This window comes from Lissotriton vulgaris, chromosome 6 (genome assembly GCF_964263255.1).
Source record: "Lissotriton vulgaris chromosome 6, aLisVul1.2, whole genome shotgun sequence".
In the NCBI taxonomy this organism is placed as follows: domain Eukaryota; kingdom Metazoa; phylum Chordata; class Amphibia; order Caudata; family Salamandridae; genus Lissotriton; species Lissotriton vulgaris.
In genome coordinates, this window is record NC_141694.1 from 867,637,659 (window position 1) to 867,650,233 (window position 12,575).

The window sequence follows — 12,575 nt, forward strand, 5'->3', positions numbered from 1 at the left end:
TGAACTGGGGTGGCAGAGTGGGCTAAAGAACGGTGATGGATTAAACCCAGATCTTTGACTGGGTGTGAGTGTTTGATTGATTCAGATGCTCCGTCCATCACTACCCCCTTTTGTACCACTTTTGGCAGCCTTAAGTGTGGCGGGGTATGCTCAGACATGAGTTCCTTGCTCACTTTGCCACTGGATTTAAGCAAGCCGGGCTGAAGACAGCTGGAATGCCAGAAACCGGTCCTTGGAAGCTTGTTTGCGGTCCAGGGAAGACATGGCTTGGCAGTTCAGGCTGGACTGTTCCCAGGAGGTAAAGGGTCAGACTGATTTGCATATATCCATGTCTGAACTGGGGTGGCAGAGTGGGCTAAAGAACGGTGATGGAATAAACCCAGATCTTTGACTGGGTGTGAGTGTTTGATTGATTCAGATGCTCCATTCATCACTACCCCCTTTTGTAGCACTTTTGGCAGACATAAGTGTGGCGTGCTATGCTCAGATATGAGTCCCTTACTCACTTTGCCACTGGATTTAAGCAAGCCGGGCTGAAGATGGCTGGAATGCCAGAAACCGGTCCTCAGAAGCTTGTTTCCGGTCCAGGGAAGACATGGCTTGGCAGTTCGGGCTGGACTGTTACCATGAGGCACAGGGTCAGACTGATTTGCATATAGCCATGCTGAACTGGGTGGCAGAGTGGGCTAAAGAACGGTGATGGATTAAACCCAGATCTTTTGACTGGGTGTGAGTGTTTGATTGATTCAGATGCTCTATCCATCACCACCCCCTTTTGTACCGCTTTTGGCTGCCATAAGTGTGGCAGGGTATGCTCAGACATGAGTCCCTTGCTCACTTTGCCACTGGATTCAAGCAAGCCGGTCTGAAGACGGCTGGAATGCCAGAAACCTGTCCTCGGAAGCTTGTTTCCGGTCCAGGGAAGACATGGCTTGGCAGTTCGGGCTGGACTGTTCCCATGAGGCACAGGGTTAGTCTGATTTGCATATAGCCATGTCTGAACTGGGGTGGCAGAGTGGGCTAAAGAACGGTGATGGATTAAATCCAGATCTTTTGACTGGGTGTGAGTGTTTGATTGATTCAGATGCTCCGTCCATCACCACCCCCTTTTGTACCGCTTTTGGCCACCATAAGTGTGGCAGGGTCTGCTCAGACATGAGTCCCTTGCTCACTTTGCCACTGGATTCAAGCAAGCCGGGCTGAAGACGGCTGGAATGCCAGAAACCGGTCCTCGGAAGCTTGTTTCTGGTCCAGGGAAGACATGGCTTGGCAGTTCGGGCTGGACTGTTCCCATGAGGCACAGGATCAGACTGATTTGCATATAGCCATGTCTGAACTGGGGTGGCAGAGTGGGCTAAAGAACAGTGATGGATTAAACTCAGATCTTTTGACTGGGTGTGAGTGTTTGATTGATTCAGATGCTCCGTCCATCACCACCCTTCTTTTGTACCAATTTCTGCCAATCAGCATGTGCCGGATATATTCTGACTTTTGAGACTTGCGATGTCCACAGGAAGCAATCGAAGCTTCATCAATGCATGCGTTTTAGCCTGCCCATGGCGTGATTTCCGGACACCATTATATAGTACCATTTTGTGTATGCTGGTGGTCAAAAGCAGTCAGGCTGCTTCTCAAGTAGAGTTACTTCAGAAGAAGTAGCTAAATCAACTCTAAAATACCTTTTCAAATTCATATTCCACTCAAATGGATGGTTCAGGTTGTATTTTAGTTCAAAAAGTGTTTATTCAATTTTAATTTTGTTTGCAACATGAAGGAGGCGTCACTGATACTCTAACCTCCTCTTCTTGTCCAGAAGGCTCCTCTTAGTTCTCTGCCCATCTGCTGGTCACTTTTCATTTGGATTTCAAAGTGAAAGAATCACTCTCTTTGTATTCAATTCCTGCTGCATGTACCATTGGATTTTAAGGACTTTGTTTTTGTGACATCACAAGTAAGCTACAAAAACTTTGAATTAGGATGTTGTTTATTTGAGGGCATGCACCAGTATATATTTGCACCTTTTATTCAATTTTTAGATTTGATTGTGGTTGTGGTGGGTGGTCTGGAGTTGCAGTAGGGCCTATTTTTGTTTTGCTTTCATTTTTTTCATATTTGTAAGGGCAAAAGTTTGCACAGTTAAAAACTTTTTATCCGTGTTTATAAAATGTGCACTATACATTTATTTTACCATGTGGCCTTCTCTGCCCATGGGCCATTCAGCCAGTACTAGGTATTGGGTATATGAACAAAGATGTTTCTCTGGTATATGTTGTTTTACCATTTCTCGGATTTAGGGATGGCATTTGATTAAACACAAAATGTGTTTTTTTGGGGGGATTTTGTGTTTTTTTCTTCAAAATATTTATTTTGGTAGGATAATATTTTAATGCCTTGGGAGGATGTGTGTTGTTTGAAATTGTGTTATAGCTGGCTTAATTTTCTTTTTTGGCAATGCTGAATTAATGGTAGTGTTTTCGTCTATGTTTGCCATGCTTCCTTTATGCTGGCTAATAGGCACACGTTTTTGTCTGAAATGCATGTGTGTGTATATATACCTTCACTGAAGAAATCCAAGCCCAACAGGGTTCAAGTCTAATCTGTGGCTGTGGGCAGATCATCGAGAAGCTATCTTCCCTCCCAGTGATGCTGACTGACCTCATTGAGGTTCTCAGTAAAGAAATACCATTTGGCAACAACTCACTGAACAGTGAAATAAACAAAAAGCCAAGCAAGAGCAGATGTCAAAAACTTAAATACAGAAGATACAAGAAGCCTATCTGAGAAGGTCCCCATCGCTGGACCAACACCATCCCGAGCTTGAGGCGTTATCACCCTAAACGCCAAACAAAGTAGACAACTCAGGAAGAAAGGTTGTTGCAAAAGATTAGAATGAACAACATTAACCATATACCCCCTTTTCTGCCCAAGAAAAATAAATGTGCCCTGAAAGCATCCAAGCTCAACTCCTCAAAGACCAAGCAGTCGAGCAAACCCCAGTCAGGGGCAAAGTACATCAACAGAGAGCCAATGGAGGTCACCACACAAAGTAAAGCAAATAGTCCAAACATAAATAATCACCAAGAGGACCCAAATTCACTGATCAGAGTGCAAGCCACTCCGCTCAAAATCTTACACACCTCAAGTAGCAGACAATCAAATGTTCAAGCTCACATCACTTGGTGAGACCATACAAGAGACTTAGTAGAACCGGGAGTAATTGCAACAAACAAAAACAGAGCCAGCACGGTCACAACCACTGCACAGGTAATTCCAAGGAGTGGGCCATAGGGATTACGGACAACTATGCACCAGAGCCTTGAGACCCTACGGGTATGTAGCGCCTTGAGACCCTACGGGTATGTAGCGCGCTCTATAGGTGTCACTGATTGATTGATTGATTGACCCTGATGCTTCAGTCCGGCAAACTAACATAAGGGAACAAGTCCCAAGAATGGACAAAACAGGGACATCTTTATGTCACCGAACGCTTGGCCCTATCGCAGCAACCCTCACTTGGATCTGAACATCCAAACTATCTTCGGTGATGGGGCATGAAACTGTCACTCCTCAGGAGGGCCACTGAGGGGTCAAGGATGCTTAAGGACATATTCCACTGGCTCTCAAATTGATGAATGCATTACATTCTGAAACCTGAATTCAAATCTAAAGGGACTTGCATCACCTTGAACAGAAGCAACATTCTGCAGTTACTATCAACTTTCTCAACTCTAAGGGATATAAGAGCAACCGATCTGCTTTCAAAAGAATTTATCAATCAAGACCTGCATTCAGAAAGGGAGATCACTAAGGCCTCAAGGGGGTAACCGGAATTGCCCAATAAAGTCCTCGATGACCAAGATACCTTCAAGGCATGGAGTATAACTATATTGGGCTATCAGAGCACAGGATACTCCTTTCCAACACTCACTAACATAAGGAAAAAAAGTGGCTGCAAAAAGAAAACAATCTCAGTATTTAAGGGAGCCCGGGACCAATCACAAATGAGGGATCCAGTAAGAAGCGATTGTTACAGCCAAGCCCAGTATCTAACTTGGCAATCGTCTAGGCTCCTTGAAACTCAGCAGATCACCCGACCCGATTACTGTTCTAGGGGTTTCCAATGACAAAACAAGCAAGATCCAGGGACACCTAAATAAAGGGTAATTCAACCATTCGTCTATGCACATGGAATGTGAATGGCCAAAAAGCAAAATAGCAGACCCAGATTTTAATCAGTATATTAGAACACATGTCATAATTTTGCTGCAGGAAAAATGGATGACCGAACCACTCCAAATACAGGGCCATACTTGTTTCCATATGCCGGTAACCAGGAATTCACAATACGGCCACCTATCCTGTGGGCTGACAACATATGTATCAATAACCAGCACAATCGCCATAAAAGAAATCCTCTCTACCACGACAACTGTCAATGTGATTAAGATAAGTCTTACCTCAGAGGGTAAATGGGAAGATGTGTTAATCTTTAACACCTACATAAACCCAAAAAAGAAATTCAAAGCCTCAAGACTCCCGGTGGACTGCCTAGTGACACACATTAAAAAGCACGACATCTCCAACTTGGTGCTCTCAGGGAACTTTAACCTTCACCTCCTAGGATCCCAGATGACGAAAAGACACTAGCCCAGTCGTCGGACTGGAATATATTCGAACAAAACAACAAACACCAATGCAGAGTCAGCACAGCAGCCAGACGTTTGCTGGACTATCTAAAGCACATCAACCTCAGGCCACTCAATGGCAGATTTCCTGATGACTTACCACCCCTAGCTTCATTTTATTCCAATAAGGCATCCTCAGCTTTGGACTATACTCTGACCTCCGTCTCATTTTTCACAGTGTAGCCACTTTTCGGCTTGGTGACACAGCAGATAGCATCCATCGACGACAGGAAATTACCCTCCTGGCAACATTACCAATATTTGACCCCCCCCCCCCCCCCCCTCATGGGGCCCCCTTTCTAACCATACAATCAGCCTTAAAATAATTAAATCCTCCCTAGTAAATCCAGAGGAGGTGTTCCAGGTTGCAAAAGCTGTACTACAGAACCAGAAAGACCACACAACCAGCCCCATAAGCAAACGGGAAAAGTTCACCTCAGTTCTATCAGGCACTTTTTCAACAGCTGCCAAATATAGGCCACCAAATGACCCAACAGAAACAGGCTGGCTCTCTGGAGCACACCAAAAGCAACAAGAGGATATAAAAAAAGGAATAAATAAAAAGCTGAGACTTTTGAGGCTCAAACCAAAAGACCCTAATCTCAAATAATATCTACAACAACAGTGGAAAACTCTAGAGGTGCTCTGGGAAAACTGTCACATGACTCCAAATTTCAATATAGCGCACACTTCTGGGCCACAGTGAATAAAATAATGCACCCATCTCGCATAGAGGGTAATTTCATACATTACAAAGGAGACATGATCGAAGTTCTTGACAACCAACTTCACCCACCAGAACAAGAGCAGGCTGAGTAATGCAAGACATGCCCCTAATATAAAAGAAGAACTCCAGATAAATATCTTCACCAAAACCGACATTTTTCCTACAATGAAATGGAAGAGTTGACTCACATTGCAGCAATTATACGCCAGATTGCAAAAGGCAGGAGAGAGGAGTTGCAGGGCCAAATGAGATTCTTCCTGCCCTCTTCAAGCAGGACTCCGATTATTGGGCAGCGGCCCTGGACCCACTATTCTGGGAAGCCAGACAACTGGGTTAACTACCGGCCTCTTGGAAAGGCTCTATTATTTCTCCCATCTATACAAGCGGTGCAAAATTTGCCCCAAAAAACTATCTCCTAGTTGCTCTACTAGATAACAAAGCCAAATAGTTAGCAGGTACCCTAGTAGAAGAACTTCAGACATGGGCAGCCGAGCAAAGAATCATACACCCAACCAAAACCGGCTTCTCTAAAAAACAGAGACTCTAACCAACATTCTAACACTGTCACTACTTATGGACAAGACAAAGCCATAAAAACAGTTGCTTCATCTGTGCATTGTAGACTTCAAGGCTGCCCTTGACAACATAGAGAAATCTAGTCTCTGGAAAACGTTGCCTACAATTACATATAGCAGTTAATCCCTAGGAGGAAGAGACTCACAAACCCTGGACAGCACCCTAAGCAGGGCCTAAAGAATTATGTTCAACATCTCAACATATGCATTTGCAGCACAAATGAGGCTGTAATTTGGTCTCATAAAACAACAGCTAGCAAGATAGGGAACCTACATTACCTGCTGGCACAAAATCAGGTACACCACCTCAAATAGCTTAAGCCATCTACTCACGCAAGAGCTTCAGCAAAGTATAGCTGCACCCACAAGAAAAGACCTATATCACTGCCTCACAAACCCCAGGTTCACCCAGGCCTGGGAAGTTTCGACCATACACGCTGACTTTTGGAATATAATGCGGAAGACAATAAAGAGCATGTCACTTGTAGAAGAAAAGTTACCTTTGCATTGAGTAAACACGCCTGGATGACATTTAATGTCTACACATCTATTAGTCAACAAACATACTTCGGCATAGGATACTCCAGTACCATCAAGGAGAATTTCCTGAAAACATCGGGTAGGAAAATTGCCAGCCATCCAGCATCTGCCACCATGGCTGAGGGGGGAAGATACCCTCACACTGCTGCCTGTGTAGCAACAGAGTTGAGGATATGGCACATCTGATATGTGCATGCAGCAGCCTGACAGGGGAAGGATCCAACCTGTTCAAACATCAATTGAACCAGCGCATGATCCATACATGGAGACAAGCCGTGATAGCCTGTTTTAACCCAGATGGCCAACAGATGAACTGTAAATTAGTAAAATTCCTAACGCTGATAGATGTAAAACTGACAAACGCATGATGAACTACAGGAAAGTCTTTGGATGGCGCTGTTTAACCAATAAAGCACACACGTGTACTGGAAATCCCCACACAATTCTGCTTTTAGAGTGAACGGCCAAAGGACTTGAGGACACTAAGCTTAATGGCCCTGGCTACTCATGCAACAGCATCTTAACAGCAAATGCTTTTTTATTTGTTATTTATCATTTTGTTTTCTCTATCCATGAGAAATGTGCAGTTTTTTACTTCCATTTCTCATTAGTTTTAGGTAACTTTTCTACAATAAAGACTACACACAGACACGAAAAAATCTAAAGGTCACAGTGACATTATAGCTTGGAAACAGAATTTTTAAAAACGGTGCACCCCCAATTTATTTTATTTGCAACCCCGGGAGGTAGATCCGCACAGTCCCTCCTTTCACATTAACATAAGCCCAGGGGAGGTGGTGGTCCCCGGGGAATAAAAATGCCCATAGAGGGGGGCCAAATGCACCCCCTCCTTTAATTTACTGAAAGAGGCATCCCCCAGGACCTGCCCCATCTGGGAGCTTATTTAAAAACAGGCATGGGAGTCCACACTTGTTTTCTTTTTTTTTATTTCTGTCACATATTTTGTGAATTTGAGGCAAACATTTTAAAAAATAAAATATTTTTTTACCCAGCCAGGACCCCTCTGAGACCTCAAGATCAAGTCCCAAGATTGCTGCCATCACTTCCTGGTCAAAGTGTTGGCAGCCAATCAGTGCTCTGCAGATCTCTGCCATAGCTCGTTATTATTCACAAAGTAGCTGTGGTCGTAGATATACAAATTTGTATCTCTTTGAATTTCTACTAAATGGATTTCCATCAAATAACTGAAAGCGTAATCTGCAAACCAAAGTCTACTGTTCTGCCAAATTCAGTGAAATTCCATCCACTGGTTCAGGTTGCAGGCATGTCTAAAGACTCAATGGGAATTTACATAGGAAATGCACTTTATTTGACCCCCCCTTTTCTCAACCCCATCTTGACAAATATCCGCAATATTTTTCATGCACAACCAAAATCTCAGGGGCTTTTTGTTTGGAAAATGTCATGAAGATTCAACAAACGGTGCAAAAGATATAGGCAGGTCAAAAAGACTGAAGTTGGGTCAGGGCACAAACCCCTTTCTACCTGCGTCACCCAATGGGTGCTGATGGCACAGCATGCTTCTGCTGCAATAATGAGGAGGGAGGCCATTGGAGACAATTGGAGTTGGGAGTGGAGTCTGACGGGTGGCATTCTGACTGGGATGGAAAGGACAGGAAAGGAAAAATTAAAACATACTACAAAAAAGTCTCAAAGACACAGTCTGAAATGTAAAACCAACAAAGGAAAGTGAAACAGTAACACAAACAAGCAAACAAAAGTTGGGATTGGGAACTGGGGTGGATTGGTTTGGACTCCGTGGAGCAGGCAGCCAGCAAGGAGAGAGAAACAGAAGTAGGCAAACAAAATGGAGTTTTTTTATAACTGTAGAATTCCGCAGAGTTAAACTCTGTGAGCTTCACCCAGGCCTAAATGGAATCATATTCCTTTCCTGCAATGTTGCACTGTCATTACAACTGCGGACATACTAAATAAATAAGACAACATTAGGGGGTCCATGGCCACCGCATCTCTTTTTGACTGTTTGATCAAGAAATCCTTCTTAACCAACATGTTTTGTGAATAATAGTTTACTTGGGTCATCTTCACAGTACCACAAATGTGTTACCTTAGTCATGTGTTACCTTAGTCTTATAGTACCACAAGACATATAACATAGGGTTTGGGGAAAGCTTACAAAAAAAAAGAAAGCAGAACAAAGCTACAGACTGAAGAAAGTCAGCTGCAGAAACAGGAAGTTTAGAAAAAAACTGATAATGCAGTGATAACAGATGTTAAATAGGGGACTTAAGAAAATTGTACAGAGTTAAAAAACACAAGGCCAAATAATTTGACTAGTAGGGAGAGGTAAAATTAAGAAATAATAATGAACAGGAATTAATGGGGGCAGCAGAACCATCTGCCGCAGTGTTGCTGGTGGTGGCGATAGTTCCACCCATTGTGGAGCTGGTGGCAGCAGCCACTTCACCCTCTGATGCCCTCTTGCGCACTGATGTAAGAAATAAAGAATATAAAAAAAATTTGACAAGCACAGCAGCATTGCACTTTCTAAATAAGATAGCAAATTATTTAAACATGCTTTGCCACTATTTGAGAACTCAGAATATATGTCCTGCTTTTAGTTGTTCAGAGCACTGACCATAGTTTCTATGGGAATAAGCCACTTCCATGGAGGAGGGTACAAAGGCAGCAAATTGACCCAGCTGGGCAGGTGGGAGGGGGAGTGGTAGCACATCAGACCATGGAGGGCAAGGGAAAAGTGGCAGGGACCACAAATGAACCATGCATTACAGGCAAGAGATGCTGTGACAATATGAAAGACATCGAGGGCAAATCGAAGTGACAGTGACAGTACAACCGTACATGCCAATAGACCTAATTCATGTATACACAGAGGTTTTGGGTCCAATAAACCGACCAGCCTGGACCTCAACAATTGCAAAACAGAAAAAATGGCTAGCCAGAATACTTTGATTTGAGATTAAAGCCCACACAGCCCATGAGTACTGTGTAACCAAACCATTTGTTTAGCGAAACATTTATTTTCGTTCAAAATCATTTTTCAAAGTTCATAAAGACATGACATCAAAAAGAGAACACTGTCGAGAATAGTCAAGTCAAAGGCAAAAACAGACAATTATGTGCACCATAAATACAAAATATACAAGCATAAATACCAAATATTCAAACGATTATATGACACCAAAGTGCAACTTAGAATATAAAATATACAGTCCAAATCAATTGTAATTCAAAACCATAGAACATGAAGGAAAAGACAGACAAAACCAGTCCTTTAGCTGAAATACCAGTGGACAGGCGGAATTAGGGGTGGTAAACCAATGCCTGCCTGTCTCACAACACCCGTGACTGAATGTTCAGTCTGGTTGCAGGCCAGGGCCCACACAAGTGGACTGAGTTGATCCCTAGCTGCACCCTTCTTTCTTGCCACGGGCTGGGGGTCAACGCGTTTCGAACCAACGTGATTCAAGGTTCTCCTCAGGACATGGACTGGGTACGATCTTAACTATAAAGAAATTAAAAAAAGGGGGGTGTCAAACTTATAGGCTCACAATTTGAGAGACCTCTCTGAGCTCTCCACAAGTAAATAAATAAACACATCACGTTACCTGCACCACATGCACAGAAAATTGCAGGAGTGGAGGTAATCTGCAAAGCAGGGGATTCTGTAGAAAAAATAAATTGAGTGGCAATCAGGGCGATATACTATTTAGGCTTAGAGACACCCACCACGCTTGTTTGTATATGTAGGGGGGCTCAGTTACCTGAATCGAGTTGTCCAGGTGTCAACAACAAGAAACGCCCGCCGAGCGGTGCACTGTTAGAAAGGTGGCAGAGTTCACATTGCTAATATGAGCTGTAAAAAGAGATCGAGAATGCCCCACATCCGAACACCGAGCCTCAATAAAAGTGGACGCTGATCGATAAAATCAATTGCGGCACTTTTCCTACCTGCACGCCGTGTGTCAAAGACGTCGGCTGTGTAGAAGCAAAGTCGGGGATTCTTAATTAGGTAGGCGGGAAAGATTCAACCGCATGGAGCCGCTGCAAAGGACACAAAGAAGAAATTGATAAAGTTGCCTGCAAACGCAGAAGCATGGTCTGCTCCAATCGGCAGGAGATCAACTTACAAATGCAGCAGGGATTGAATCCAAGCGGCAACCGAAGGCGTACAAGGAGTCCTTGGCGCGGGCTGGTTTGCAAACTACTAAATACAAACCCAGTAATCCCACCGAAAGCGAGAAGGGACACCAAGGGATTCACTGGAATGCTGGTACTTGAAGTCAAGCCAGTCCGAGTCATTAAACTGAACCAGGATGTGTCAGTGTTCGGGAGTATCTATGGGCATTTCCTCATTATGCTGAACCGGGATGTTTCAGTTTTCAGCAGTGTCTACGGGAATTTAATGTGTTTAGTAAAATAGGGCACGGTTTACCTATTCTCACATTTCCGAGCAACGGAGTTGTTCGGAACCATCTGCTGGCTATTCCCTCGTTTTTTAAGGGAAACACGGGAATGGAACAGTGTGCTTCATAATGGAACACTGTGGTTTGTTCAATTAGACACGGTTAGCATATTCTCACATTTCTAAACGGAACATTTTTCGGAACCGTCTGCGGACATTTATCTCATTTTTTTGGAAACGGGCATCAATGGAACAGTGTGTTTTGTACCGTAGAACATGATTGAAATAATCACACATCTCCATACCGTGACATATTGTTATTTGGGCAAAACCTCAGTATGTGACACATCAGTCAGTGTTTTCTGCGATGCAAATAGATGAAATATTATCACATTGCGTGTACATACATTGGAACTCCACATACAAGAGTCTTAGATACATAAATATATCAGTCATTATAGATATTCAGACACCGCATCAAAACACACTTGTCGTGTTAATGTACTGAGGTGAACAAAAGTGAAATTAGTCAAAACAGACATTGCCACTGAAAAGAAACCACTCATCAAAACTAAGAAACAGTGCCATTAAGGGGAAATTTGTAGCATAAGTGCTATATATGACTGTAATCGAAGCAGTACGGCTAAAGCTAAAAGCAGAAAAGGTAGTGAAATTAGAGATTGCCAAGTTCAGACATTTCGTTCAAGCCAGAGTTTGAAGTATCAAATTTCAGAATCAGGTAAGCCTCCTTCTGAGAAAGGCATACATCAGGGTCCCCACTGCCGCCTCTGATGACCGCAAGCACAGTCCATCTTAATTCATTGGCTGAGTGTTTGTACTGTATGAAGTGGGAAATCAAAGGAGCTGTTAAAATCTTATTGTTTATTCTCGATCGATGTTGAATGATTCGCTGACGAACCTCCTGGGTGGTCTTCCCAATGTACACCTTTTTGCAAGGACATTGAATGGCGTACACTGTATTTTTGGTCTTACAGTTTGTGTGTTCGTCATGTCTCCAAAATGTTTTGCCTTCAACAGGAAGCACTAATAGATAAAATAAAGCAGGTGCTCGAGCACCTGCTTTTTTTTTTATCTATCAGTGCTTCCTGATGAAGCTAATTTAGTAACTATTTTAGGATGGCGCTGGCAGTTTGCTGGCGCCATCCTAAAATAGTTACAGGATGATGGGGCGATTGCATAGTAACACACACATGGTCGCTGGAACTAGTTGAAGCTCAAATTCAGTGACTCATTCATCAGCCCAAAAACAATCGTGAGCATCGTCGAGGCTGGGCAGGTGTGCCTTCTTCCCAAATCTACAGTCGAAAATCAGCTATGATGCTGGATAGAGGCCTTTGTATCCTTGACTTTCACGAGCGCAATCCTCGTGCGGTTCCTGTGACCAGGAGCTTCTTTCTCTTGATCTGCTGCTCTGATCAGTCTCTGACATTTATACACACAAGAGGCATGATTGTGAACTCGCATGGAAGCCCGCACGTTTGGTCCCGTTCACAAACTCGCGGTGTGCACCGTCTTCCCGCCATCTACCCACTATGATGGACAGCTCAGCTCACTCAAGGGACCCCTGCACCCTTCGGGGCGATTGCATAGTAACACACACATGGTCGCTGGAACTAGTT